At 38.4% G+C, this 13,260-nt stretch overlaps 1 protein-coding gene across 3 annotated transcripts in view; it reads right to left on the reverse strand.

Annotated features, from left to right (window-relative positions):
- Positions 1-12,581, reverse strand: part of si:ch211-269c21.2 (carbohydrate sulfotransferase 8) — a 50,536-nt gene extending 37,955 nt beyond the window's left edge. For 2 of the 3 annotated variants that reach the window (XM_057329662.1, XM_057329664.1), the window contains exons 1-2: positions 12,316-12,581; positions 1,049-1,096 (exon numbers count right to left, since the gene is read on the reverse strand). The gene's annotated coding sequence lies outside the window, so the exon portion shown is untranslated. The remainder of the gene's footprint in view (positions 1-1,048; positions 1,097-12,315) is intronic. The other variant, XM_057329663.1, reaches the window with a different exon arrangement.
- Between the last annotated feature and the right edge of the window lie 679 nt (positions 12,582-13,260).

A 13,260-nucleotide genomic window follows, 5' to 3' on the forward strand; every position in this document is an offset into this window, starting at 1 on the left:
TGTGATTTTCTGTGCTATGAATTATAAAGAAATGAAATCTATTTTAAATATAAAAAAATACAAATTATCTGCTTTTGCAAATGAACTCTTTAAATACTGACTCAATCTTTAAAACCTGATATTATTGATTAAAAACTCATTGAACCCATTAGTGGCCATAATTTCTCAAATAAATCAATAAGGATACAATAAGGAACTTCTTATAACAATGCTAATTATAGCAATTCATATACATTCATGTCAGATTGTATTTTTAAATGCGTAAACACGTGGCACTTGTAGCGACATCACAGGCTCACAAAGACCAGATGTGCTTAATTACTCCATCCCAAATTAAATCTCTGCATTTACATAAACACACTAAATCAGTTTGGTCAGACTCATAGACAGTTGTCTGCACAATATTGAACAATTACAAGAGAAGTGATGATGTTTAGATATACACTGATTGTTTGCATATATACAAGCTTGGAATACATTAGCATAAAAGTTTAGTTCTTCATCTTTTAAAATTAAGAAGGGCTATAGTTTTATTTTTATTTTATAACTCTGTCAAAACACAGATCCCTCCTGGTTAGTCCGATCTGTTGAGTTTTGCCTAGTCTTGTGTTAAAATTCATTAAGGTGACAGATGGAGGATATACTCGCGAATCAATATCACTGTAAGACCCTCCATTGTCTCCCATCCCCACAGTCCCTGCACACCCTTCTAAGTTGATCACGCATTCATCATTGTTCTGTATATTTAAATTTACTTGTGCAATTTTATTACCCTGATGAATCCGTTTTTATCAATTTGACTATAAAACACCGACTCAGCATGAAAGGGTTGCTTGTTAACATATTAGCAACCACAACCATTTGCAGACGAAATCAACAATCATTTTTTGAAAGCACATACTGTCCCCATATCCATTCAGATGAGATTAACTCTCCTTTCAAAATATGATCTGAATAATAATGGTAGGATTAACTAGGTAGGGCAGATGTACAGTATGTTAAAGATTTATTTTATTATAAGTATAGCACTGGTTGTATATTTACTCACCACACATGGAGATCAAATTATATCGGAGGGTCTGAAGCTTTTAGAAACCTGTGGAAAACACAATGGCGTCAAAACCTTTGGAATAATGACTTATGGTATCGACTGTCCTTAAAAATCAGACAATGTAAATTAATTAGTGAGACTAAATATGAGTCTAAACCACAAGAGAGCATAACAGCAGGTTTGCTCTTCTAAAGAGGCAAACATCAGAGATTTTGCAAAGATTTCCATATTACCTTAATTAAAATGTATTAAAGTGAAAATCCCTGTAATCCTTTGTTATCTGAACAAAGCACAATAAGGTAACCCAAAAGACTTGATATTACTATAACTTTTCCTCCCTAATCATACTGGTGAAATAAATCACTCTCAGTGCACAGACAGAAATCAATTGATCTTTATTTAACTGAGATACGGCACGCCTTTGGATTATTAAGTCGACTATCAAAATCATGCTTTCATGCCCACACGTGCATTTATCTCCTATATCCTATACGTTACATCTAAGGAGAAGATAACTTATCCTTGAAATATTCTCCATCCCACTTCCTTAGGTATTAGGAGTGAATGAAAGATGTCTCATTACAGTGATTTCCCACTGAGATGAAATGATGCTGTGGTGTCTATGACTAATGGCTCATGCTTTTCAATCATATAGCGCAGTGATTCCCAATGAGGTTACATAGCCCAGGAGGTATTAAGGAGATTTTAGGGGCTACCTGGAAATGGCAACGATTTTGATTTTGCTTTGTTCAACAGAAACCAAAGCTCAAAGTAATATATATAGTACATAAAAGTATACATTACATTGATGGGTCAAACAGAGCTTCGCATCAAACTCACACCATTTTTTGAGTCATTGTTGGGCTGGTCAAGATACAAACATTTTCGCTTCTTTGCCGAAGGAGATAACGTATTTACGAAACGCACTCTGTTGAGCAGTTTGTCCGTTTAGGGCTACTGTAGAAACAACATGGTGAATTCCATGAATGGGGACCTGCGGTGTATGTAGATAGAAATAGCTCGTTCTAAGATAATAAAAACATAAAGCTTTATTATCTAAGGTCTTTATACACCTCTGAAGACATAGTTATGTACGTATATTATATTGCATTTCTGTCAATAGATCCTCCAAAAAAATTACACACTTTACCTTTAAATGTTGCAAACTAAACAGAAACTAACTAAACAACACAGCATTTCATTTCGAGAGAAAACTTCATGGTAATTTGTTTTTAGTGGGCTTATGTGTCTTGTTTAGTGAATTGTAGTGAATCACTGTAATAACAGCCAGTCCTAATAATAATTATAATGGCAATTTATATCCGTATAATATTAATTAAAAACATCTGGAGTTTGCTGGTGATGAAAGTGTATCCGAGCTTTACTAATGACACATGTTTTAATATATTCAGTAAAGAAATCAAGAGGAAAAAGTTGCACTGTTTATCCAATCTTTCTCCAGCAGCAGAGGGAAGGACTGCATTGATTCCCGGGCATGTGTGATATTAACTTGCGTGGATTAATGATTAGAGACCCGCCAAAAGCGTTTTCATTTACAGATCACAGCGTTTTTTCATTAAGTAAACTGCTCGCAGAACATGATGGAGGAAGGGCTGAGATTACTTGGAGATCAAGGGAAGGACAAGAAGGGCGTAAAACCTGGTTCCACACGCTCGCGGAACCCTCATCTATCAGTTCGGCTTTCTGCACGTATATACCGGGTAATCTGTAAAAAAGACATCGGATCTGTGAAATCTCCTGCATTTCTTTTTCATGCATCTCTAAAATCTATGACCCACATTTTCATACATCAAATATATTGGCACTGTGTTTGCAGACATACTTTGCAGGTAATATATATCTTAGCAATTCCGTGCACCATGTGAATGTAAAACTGAAAGTAAGTGTGATCTCAGGGCTTGACAGTAAGCACTGTTATGTAGTTGTCCAAAAGATAAAATATGATATTTCATTTGAAGTGTCAATATAATTGTTTCGGATCCTGATTGGTCAAGTTTGCTTAAAAGCATTTTTCCTAGGGTTCGCTGTGGCCACCTAAATTTGTTAATACTCTCCATGATTGCAATAGAACAAAGGCAAGCAATAATTATTATTAGTGTCAGGGCTGTACATTAACTTTTTTTGCACATTGCACTGGTGCTACAGAGGTTTAAAGTTTTGTAGCACAGGCCAAACAGTTGTAGCACACGAATAAAACATCTGTTCTCATCATTTAAATAATATGCAAGTGCAGTTCATCACATGAAGGCAGGTAACTGACAAATTTCATTAATGTTACATACAGATGGATAAATTATAAATTTTATTTGTAGTTTACCTAAATTTGTTTTATTTTTCTAAGTTCTGTGTATTTTGTTTTTTTACTATATAATAAAGGTATATTTGTCCACATTAATTACTCTAGTATACTATAGTGTTATTTACAATAGTAAACTGCAGTAAAATTCAAAGATAATATAGTGTTTTTGAACCTTACTCTGCAATACTACAGTGTTTACTACAGTTTATCAATTTACTACAAGGGTACTACAATTTCCTTTAGCAAACACTACAGTATTTTTTCGTCAGAGTGTTCAAGTTAACATGACATTTATTTTGGCGGGTAGTCGGGAAGACGCTTGAGTTTTAGTGTGTTTGACAATAGCTTCACTCAAACAGTAAATGCTCGTAAAATAAACTCTCAGAGCAACTCCAGAGATGAATTTAAATAACAGGATTCTGCGTCCGCATCTAGTTATTACTAGTTATTAAGGACTCCATTGATTATTGTCACACACAAACAAGCACAACGACAAACGCAATTCACACATACAAGCAGCTCTGTCTAATGCACCTATTCTTATTATTCTTAGCACAGACCGATTTCTTCCGTAGCACTGATATTATACATTTCCGGTCGGGCAAGTAAAATTCTCTCTCACTTGCCCATACAAAACATTCACTTGTACCATGCAGGCAAGCGTTAATGTCGAGCCCTGGATCTGTTTATTAAACTGCCTGTAATGATATAGAAACCCTCTTTTGTTAGTCAGTATTATATTATCATCCATACAGTTATATGTTTTTTTGAACAGCTGTCCAACCACAGTGGAGGAGAGGCGGGACAAACACGACATTGACCAACCATCATACACAACAATGGGGAAGTTAATAGTTACTGCATTTTTGTTACGGCCTATTCAGTAATATTGTTTAAAATAAGACACGAGTGACATGTAACTACTTATTGGCCAGTTAACCAGTGCGTAGTGATTGGTCGAATACTGCAAGCGTGTGACGGAAATGTAACGCCTCTTACCATGTTTGGAACATCAGGTTCCAAAGCAATTGTACTGACAGGTGCGCCCACCTTACTTGCGTATACATTTGGGCGGTCTTAGTCAAATCATAACACGAACTGACGTAGATTTGTGGGGGGGTGGTTACACGAGGCGTTACAGCTAGGCAGGTCTGGGTGAGCTTTCACTTTTAGATAGAATGCATCTTTTGTGCCGACACTTTAATTTTTGCAATTTTATGTGTCTAATACATGCATGGGCAACTTATAACACACCAAAGACACAGAAAAACACGTATTCGCACCATATGACCCCTTTAATTTATCAGTGAGCATATAGCCTATTATGCATTTATGCAATAATGTTCCCAAATCAGAGAATGAAGTAATAGTGCAGAGACGGAGATTATTCTAATCATGAAAGAACGTGCAGGCGCACCGTTTATGAGTGATTAGAATTCATTAACATACACACATTTCACTATCAAATCTGACGTTTACGAAGTATTTGTGAATCTGGAAGAAAGTTTTCGGGAAGTTCCGTTTTACGTGCAAATTACTCAAAATTTGCACATATATTTACGAATGTTTCATGAATGAGGCCCATATATGGAGTAAGTATAGTTAATAAACATGATTTACAGCATCCAGATACACAACAGAATAATATTAAACTGTAAGGCTTTGTTTTTTGTTTGCAAAACGAGTATGGTACCTAACTTGGCTAAGATACAAACTGCTCATATAGTCCATATTCCCCCACGTCATATGAGACACACTGACATAGTAACCAACCTCATGTGACCAGAGCCTCCAGGAGCATCCGTGCTTAACTGCTTTCACTCAGGTCTCTGATACCCATGATTTTATCCTACTTGTTTGATTACTTTCAACATTCTTGTTGGTCCTGAAACAACATTTCTGGGGTTTAAGGCTGAAACAATATTCTTGTATATAGACTAATTATAGCACGGTATAAAAGTTAGATTTTCCTTATTTCATGGAACACAAAAAGATTAACTTAAAGTGATAGTTCACCTAAAAATGAAAATTCTGTCATCATTTACTCACCCTCTTGCAACATTCTTCAAAATATCTTCTTTTGTGTTTTGCAAAAGTAAGAAAGTCATACAGGTTTGAAATTACAAGATTACTGAATTTTCATTTTTGAGTGAACTTTCAATTTAAGGCAAAAAACCTGGGGCCTCATTTATAAAGTGTGCATATGCACGGATTTGATCGTAGAGGGAAAATCGTCTACGGGAACATTAACATTTATAACAATGGTCTTTGACGTGGAAAAGTGCTTAGTGCCACGTCAGGGTCTGAGCAGACATACACACTTTTGCTTGTAAGAGTGCTGCAGGATTTTGGAAATATAAGCCATTGTAAAGGATTTGGATGTTGACAGGTGCTCTTTTATATGTCAATGACATTAATTAGACATCGTTAAAAGGCGGAGATCAGTAACTGAACTGCAATTTCAGGATCATTTGTGATAGATTTCACATCTAAAAGAGAGGCGTACACACGTTTTCTGTGCGTATGTTCGTTCTATGAATCACACGTACACACCTAATTTAGGACGGTTTCTACGCAACATTTTATAAATGAGGCCCCAGGTCAAAGTTTTTTCCTTTCGTGAACATAAAGCAACTCAAACTCATCATAAAAGTGGTCCATGTGATAACAGATCCAAAGTCATTATTTAATAAAAGCTTATATAGTTGGCTTGTCAGGAATGATGTTCCAGGACTTGACAAAATCCTAGTTATACATAACCCATCATCCAGGCTCTCTTCCAGCTCCACAGGTTCTTCGCTCCCACCGAGCGACACATGACACCAGAAATGATCAGCACTGACAGGTCAGTCATCATCGTGCCTTGCTCTCCCTCGTTCCCCTGTCATCCAGAGACCGGCCTCATGTTGTGACAGTGTAAATTACATCAGTCACTGCACTGGGGCGGACACGTGCTCAGGCACTCATCCAATACGTACAAAATACACTCTCTGCGCACTTACAATGTAATACAGACTCTTAACAGTCTCTGTCTTAACAGCTCTCTCTCACACACACACACACCGTTAGTCACGGGCTCAGCACCATATGTTGACCTCCCTTACACATGAGGTGTGCAGGCCCCGGAGGGAGATAAAGTACGCACTGATATTACTGTGTAGGGACATGCTTCTCCAGGAGACAGATGTTGACTCGGGAGAATCCTTAAACAACAGCTTCCGGATTACCCACGTCCTGCTCTTATAAAACACACATCGTTCAATTAACTTAATTAAATTGAGGAATACATTTCTCAGTGAAATTAAATTATGCCTTGTTAACAAAAAAATCGCTTATTGAATGGATTTGTTGCAGTCGGGTTGTACAAACTTTCCTGGAGTTATTCCTACTGGACGCAATTAAAATGAGAAAACGGAAAGCAGGATTCGAACTTTGGTCACATACACATGCACACTGTAAAAAAAAATCCCGTAAAAAACAGATAAAGTACTGGCAGAAAATTACCAGTACATTTTCCTTTATTTTACGGACATTTCCATTAATGCTAAAATGCAAATGAATGCAGTGCAAAATGTAAAATACAGGTAAAACAACTGTAAAAATGAACACGGAAAATTCCTTCATATTAATACAGTATATTGTGCCCTATTTTTACGTCTTTTTTTTAGAGTGTAGAGTACCGCAATGATGACGTATTTTTGTAGGAAGTTAGCGCCACACTGGTAGCCTCGACCAAAAGCCCATGGATTGAAAAACATAATCTCTGTGATTAACCGAGGTTTATATATTTTATATATGATATGATATTTTGTTTATGACATTTATCATCCACCCAATGCATGCTGTCGCTTTTAGCATAACATTTACATTTAGTCATTAGGAGACGTTTTTATCCAAAGTGACTTACAAATGAGGTAAACAATGGAAGCAATTGGAACAACATAAGGACAACAAAAAGCATAAGCACAGTAAAACTGGTCTCATATAGTCTCATTACAGTATACAGAGCTATGGGGGTTTTTTTAAGAAGAGAAAGAGTAGAAAAGAGATAGAAGTCAGAACTAATCGGTCAGGTGCTGACGGAAGAGATGTGTTTTCAGCCGATTTTTAAAGATGGCAACAGAATCTACTGTTCTTGTAGCAGCAGGCAAATCATTCCACAAATGTGGAACAGATCCAGAGAAGGTACGTGAGAGTGATTTTTTCCCTTTTTGGGATGGCACTACAAGACGTTGTTAATTTCCATAGCGTAGGGATCTGGTGGGCACATAAGTCTGTATTAGTGAGTGAAGATATGGGGGTGCCGAACCAGTGGTGGTCTTGTAGGCCAAGAGCAGAGCTTTGAATTTGATGTGAGCAACTATAGGGAGCCAATGTAACTTAATGAAGAGAGGACTGATGTGTGCTCTCTTCGGTTCATTGAAGACCACTCTTGCTGCTGCATTCTGGATCATCTGTAGAGATTCGGTTGTGCAAGCTGGAAGTCCAGCCAGTAGCACACTGCAATAGTCCAGTCTGGACAGGACAAGAGCCTGGACTAGGACTTGCGTAGCATGCTCGGACAGGAAAGGTCTAATTTTCCTAATGTTGTAGAGGATGAATCTACAGGACCGGGTGGTGCTGGCAACATGATCTGTGAAGTTTAGCTGATTATCAATTACCACTCCCAGGTTTCTGACCGTTCTGGAAGATGTGATGGTTAATGAGCCTAGTTGAATGGAGACGTTGTGATGAATCTTCGGGTCGGCCGGGATTATAAGCAGTTCTGTTTTTGCAAGGTTCAGCTGCAGTTGATGGTCCTTCATCCAGAGCGAAATGTCACTCAGGCATGCAGATATGCGTGCAGAAACAGTCGGATCGTCAGGCTGAAATGACAGGTGGAGTTGTGTATCATCCACATAGCAGTGATAGGAAAAGCCATGTTTCCGAATGACAGAACCTAGGGATGTCATGTACTGTATATGGAAAAGAGCAACGGTCCAAGCACCGAGCCCTGAGGCACCCCTGTATTGAGATGTTGGGACTCAGAGACCTCACCTGTCCAGGATACTCTAAATGACCTACCTGAGAGGTAAGACTTGAACCATTGTGGCACTTGGTAGCCTTGAGGGTCGACAGGAGAATATGGTGGTTAACGGTGTCAAAGGCAGCAGATAGATCCAGTAGAATGAGTACAGATGAGTTAGAGGCGGCTCTTGCCAGTCTCAGGGCTTCAATGACCGAGAGTAGCACAGTCTCGGTGGAATGACCGCTCTTGAAACCAGACTGGTTGCTGTCCAGGAGGTTGTTTTGCATGAGAAAGGAGGAGAGCTGGTTAAATACAACACACTCAAGAGTTTTGGCAATGAAGGGGAGGAGAGATACCGGTCTGTGGTTAACTAACAGTGCAGGACTAAGAGTGGGTTTCTTCAGTAGCGGGGTAATATGGGCCTCTTTGAAGACTGTTGGAAACCAGTGGTGAGAGACGAGTTGATAATGTGGGTCAGTGCAGGAACAACCGATGGAGAGATGGCCTGGAGGATATGAGTGGGGATGGGATCTAGCGGGCAGGTAGTCGTGTGGTTTATGAAAAAAGACGCAAAATCATCAGCTGTTAAGTCTGATTGAGGTGAGGGGGCAGGCGGGCAAAGAAGAGCAGAGAAGGTTTTAAAGAGAGTACGAGAGTCAGGTGAGTTGTTGACTTGTTAGCAACAGCCGTTTTTAAGACACGTACAAGCTTTAAATAATGACGAGCAGGTTTTAACAGGTGTTTTATGTCGTAGAATAAACATTAAAATGTTTACAGCTTTTGTTAACTTCAGACTTTATTGCAGGCATTTAACTAAAATCCCACAAAAAAAACGTTTCACCTTGAGACGATGGAACTGGACGTGCTAAAATGCTAACTTGCTTCAGCCTGGGAGCTGTAGCAGAGAAGGCATGACCACCTTTTGTTTTGCAGCAACAACGAGGGAATGTTAAAAAAGACTGATTACCAGATCTGAGAGCCCTTTGAGGAGAGTAGGGAATCAGATGATCACAGATATATTTTGGTGCCTGACCCGACAAAGCCTTGTATACAAGAACAGCAATTTTAAAATCGATCCTGAATTGTACTGGGAGCCAATGTAAGGATGCTAAAATTGGAGTGATATGATCCCTCATTTTTGTACCAGTAAGAAGCCTCGCTGCAGCATTTTGAACAATTTGGATATAAGTCCAATAAGACTAGCACCACACAGAGGGTGGACAACTGCATGTTTAAAACTTGATGGAACAACTCTGTTTGCAAAAGAACTATTAATGATAGCTAATACAGCCGGATTTAAGGTAGGTTTGCGGAATGTTTGTGTTTGTTACAAATAAACTAATAAAATATGTGGAAACCCGTGTAATAAGCAAGATAATTTATATCCAGTCAGTTGTTATCGCAAAATAAACCCATAGCGTGATACAAGAGCAGTTTATCCTGTCAGGGTTTTTTTCTGCGATAACAACCACCTGGCTGTATCTTATACCTTACATGTCAGTCCGGATCTGGATTTTTGTCCAGAAGTGATGTACGTTACCATACACTGAATTCAGATTGACTGTATATAATAAAATTGTGACTTGTATTATATTAACTGATTTCAATGAACAAAAATGAAAAAGTAGCAAAAATCAATTTTTGAGCTCTCCTAAAACCCAGACCCATACACTGTATTTCATCCATTGGACAGCGTGACGAGCCGAATGGATCTTTGAATGTCAAACCCCTCATTCTCCCAGGGCCTGACTAATCATACGGAGTGAGAACTTGTCTTTTTACCTTCTCTGTGAGCATTCTGATTTTGTCCTTGACATTCAAACTTCCAGTCAGCAGTCCGAGACCCACACAGGGATAGAGCTCGGGTGCGGAGAGTGTGCGACTGAAGATCTACTGAAGAATTGTGTTAATGTGTGTGCGTGTCCGTGATAATTTAAGTTTGGATTCTCTGCAGCTATTACAATACATTAAGTGATACTCTGTCAGACAGAGCTGAACTACTGTCTAGGTAATTACTGCAGTGCCCTGAGAAAATAAATTGATATTGTATTATGGAGTCGGTAGTCCATTTTGTAATACATCATAGAAAGAAGTGATGTCATTAAATTACGGTTATGGCGCAAAAAGTCAACGACTCTCACCGGCATAGATACCCATTCTTGCAGGCCAGATTCGAACCTGCATGTCTGGACCAAGTGCTCTAACTGCTGATGATGCTCCGGGAGCTTTCGTTGATCAACAAACAGAATCCTAAACTCATCCCCATTATTAACTACCCAAATATCAAAGATAATTGATTTAATGTTGAATCAATGTCATATTGTAAATTATAGTTTGATCAAAAATGAAAATTAAATCTGAAATATCTGTTATTACTACAACTCAAAACAGGCACACAACACCAAGCAATACTGAGGCAATGAACACGGAGAGCTTATTAAAAAAGCATACGAGAAAAGCATTTACTGTACAGACGATGGAAAATTACAAGAAATCAAATCTTGGGACCTGTCATCTAATATGGGCAGTCCAAACAGAAACCAAAGTCATTTTTGTTCTTAAGTGGTTGTTTTCAAATGTTACGGCTCTCAGTGGTCATCACAAACAGCAAACATCCATTAGTATAATGCTAAAAAATGCATGAGCTGTCCCGCAAGGATTATTTCCACAGAATTGAAGAGGCCATTATGTAGGCAATTTATATAGCAGCAAAAGTAAAAGTAACCTGCTGTGAGGACCAGGGTAAAATATAAGAATATAAGTGTAACTGGCACCGCAAAATGATGATGACTAAATATAAAAAATCTGAACAAATGAATCCCTGGAGTGTTAAAGCAGAGCTCATTGTTACAAATCCTATGTGAACAGTGTTTACTTTGTAACTAATTAACTGGTTTAAAACATCTTCACTATACTGATATAATTTGGAAGAAATGGCCAGAAAGGCTTAGTGAGCACATCCGTTTCTTAACTAGAAGCCTGTAAGGCCCATGTCACCATCCTATTTATAGCAGGCTGAGAAATAATTCAAAGGAATCAGAGTGAAGATCTCTTAAATCTTCCCTGTCAGAGACGAACGCAGAGTGAAAAAAGTCGAATGTCTCTCTTACGCTCTGAAAAGCCAGCGGTATGAGACTGTGAAACATACAGTACCTCTGGAAAGGTGTTAGATGTGTCGTGATTTAAGATCAGTGATAGATGTGGCATCTGGAGCACAGACAAACAGCAAGCACAATATTGCTTTCAATTGAACAACCAGGGCAATAAAAAAACTTGAGCACTTTTTGGAAAAGAGCCTCCAAATCATGGTGAATTTTGATGTGTGTTGGAATAAGAGCTAAATTCATGGATACATTTCAGGCAGCTATGAGAAATGCAGTATATTGCATAACAGTATTATATACTCTGATATTTATTTGCTGTAAACATATCTACTATACAGTAAGAAAAAAAATACTTTCAAAAAGCAGATTGTTCTCATTTCAATTAATTAAAGTGAATAAATAAACAAACAAACATAAAACAAACAAATTAAACAAACTTAACTCGTTGAACTGCATTCACACCTATACGTGATTCTTAGTAAAGGAGGCTGAGAGACTTCAGCCCAATAAATGCCTTGAAAACCTTGTTTAACTCATTCTTGTTAACTCAGAAGTGACATTTGTCATTTCTGCTTTGACGAGATATCGAGTGGAGCAACATTATTGCAGAACAGGTAAACAAGAAAGGTAATTCACAGCGAAACTGATGATATCTAATTCGCTTTCACTTCTCAACACATTTTCTCTCTCCTCAATTCTCCTCAGCAGCCGACTCGGACCGTATGCACTTTCTCATCTCTTTAAAGCTCGAAATGACTAAACCCTGAGAAACCTTTATTAATATCTCCTGTAAAAATAAGCAAGACAACCCGTAAACACACGCAAGACTCACCTCAACAATCTTCATAAGCCTGAAACGTGCCGGGGCGCGAGCTCCGATTTGGGTGGCTGGCTGAACTGAACGATTTAAATTTCAGCAGCGAGTTGAACGCAACTGAAACATGGCACTAAAATAACACGCAGACGGCGATAAAATGCTCGTCTGTGGTCGGGCTCCCGTGTGCTCCAACTTTAAAGCGATTGGCACTGGTGTTTGGTGTGAGGTGAACGGAAGCGCGCTGGAGAACCGCCGCGTTGGGCGTGCGCATCATTTCTATTCTCGCGCTCTCAGGGGACAATGATGCTGCTGCTGATATTGCCAAGCAACAGCTACTAGAATAACCTCTCAAAGTCTGAGGATGCTCACGTTTGCCAAGCTTCCTAACAAACGGAATCATTCACTAAAGTGGACGTTCCTGTGATATGGATGGCGTAATCTCAACACGTAAACAAAACTTTAATGCAATTCATAAAACATTATATGGGTCGTTTTCGCCTTGTTGAAGCGTCGTGTCCACAGATGTCCTACTGGATCGATTTGAGATATGGTATTTATTTTAACTTCAACTGTTGCATTATTTGCACACTGTAATTTTCCTGCCATGTGTAATTCGGTTATAATTTAATTGAATGGGCTTTACCAGAGCATAGCTGTTACAGGCTACAAAAACTATGGACAATTTTTAAATCTATGATACAAAAACATAGTTTGACCATGGTAATTGCAGTAGCCTAAGACTACTTTAATACAAATGGCAATTGATCTGCCAAAAAGATTGTAACTACACATTTTACCTACCATGGTTAATATTCTACTTCCTAAAATCACAACTTAAGCACACTTTTAGGGTATAAAAAGGCTAATGTAATGCTTAACACACATTTCGCCACTGTCCTTCCGAAACCTCATATGTCCAAATTCACAGTTTTTCAGGGAATGGAAAAAACGCTGTACTTT

Source organism: Triplophysa rosa, linkage group LG3, assembly GCF_024868665.1.
Source record: "Triplophysa rosa linkage group LG3, Trosa_1v2, whole genome shotgun sequence".
Taxonomy (NCBI): Eukaryota; Metazoa; Chordata; class Actinopteri; order Cypriniformes; family Nemacheilidae; genus Triplophysa; species Triplophysa rosa.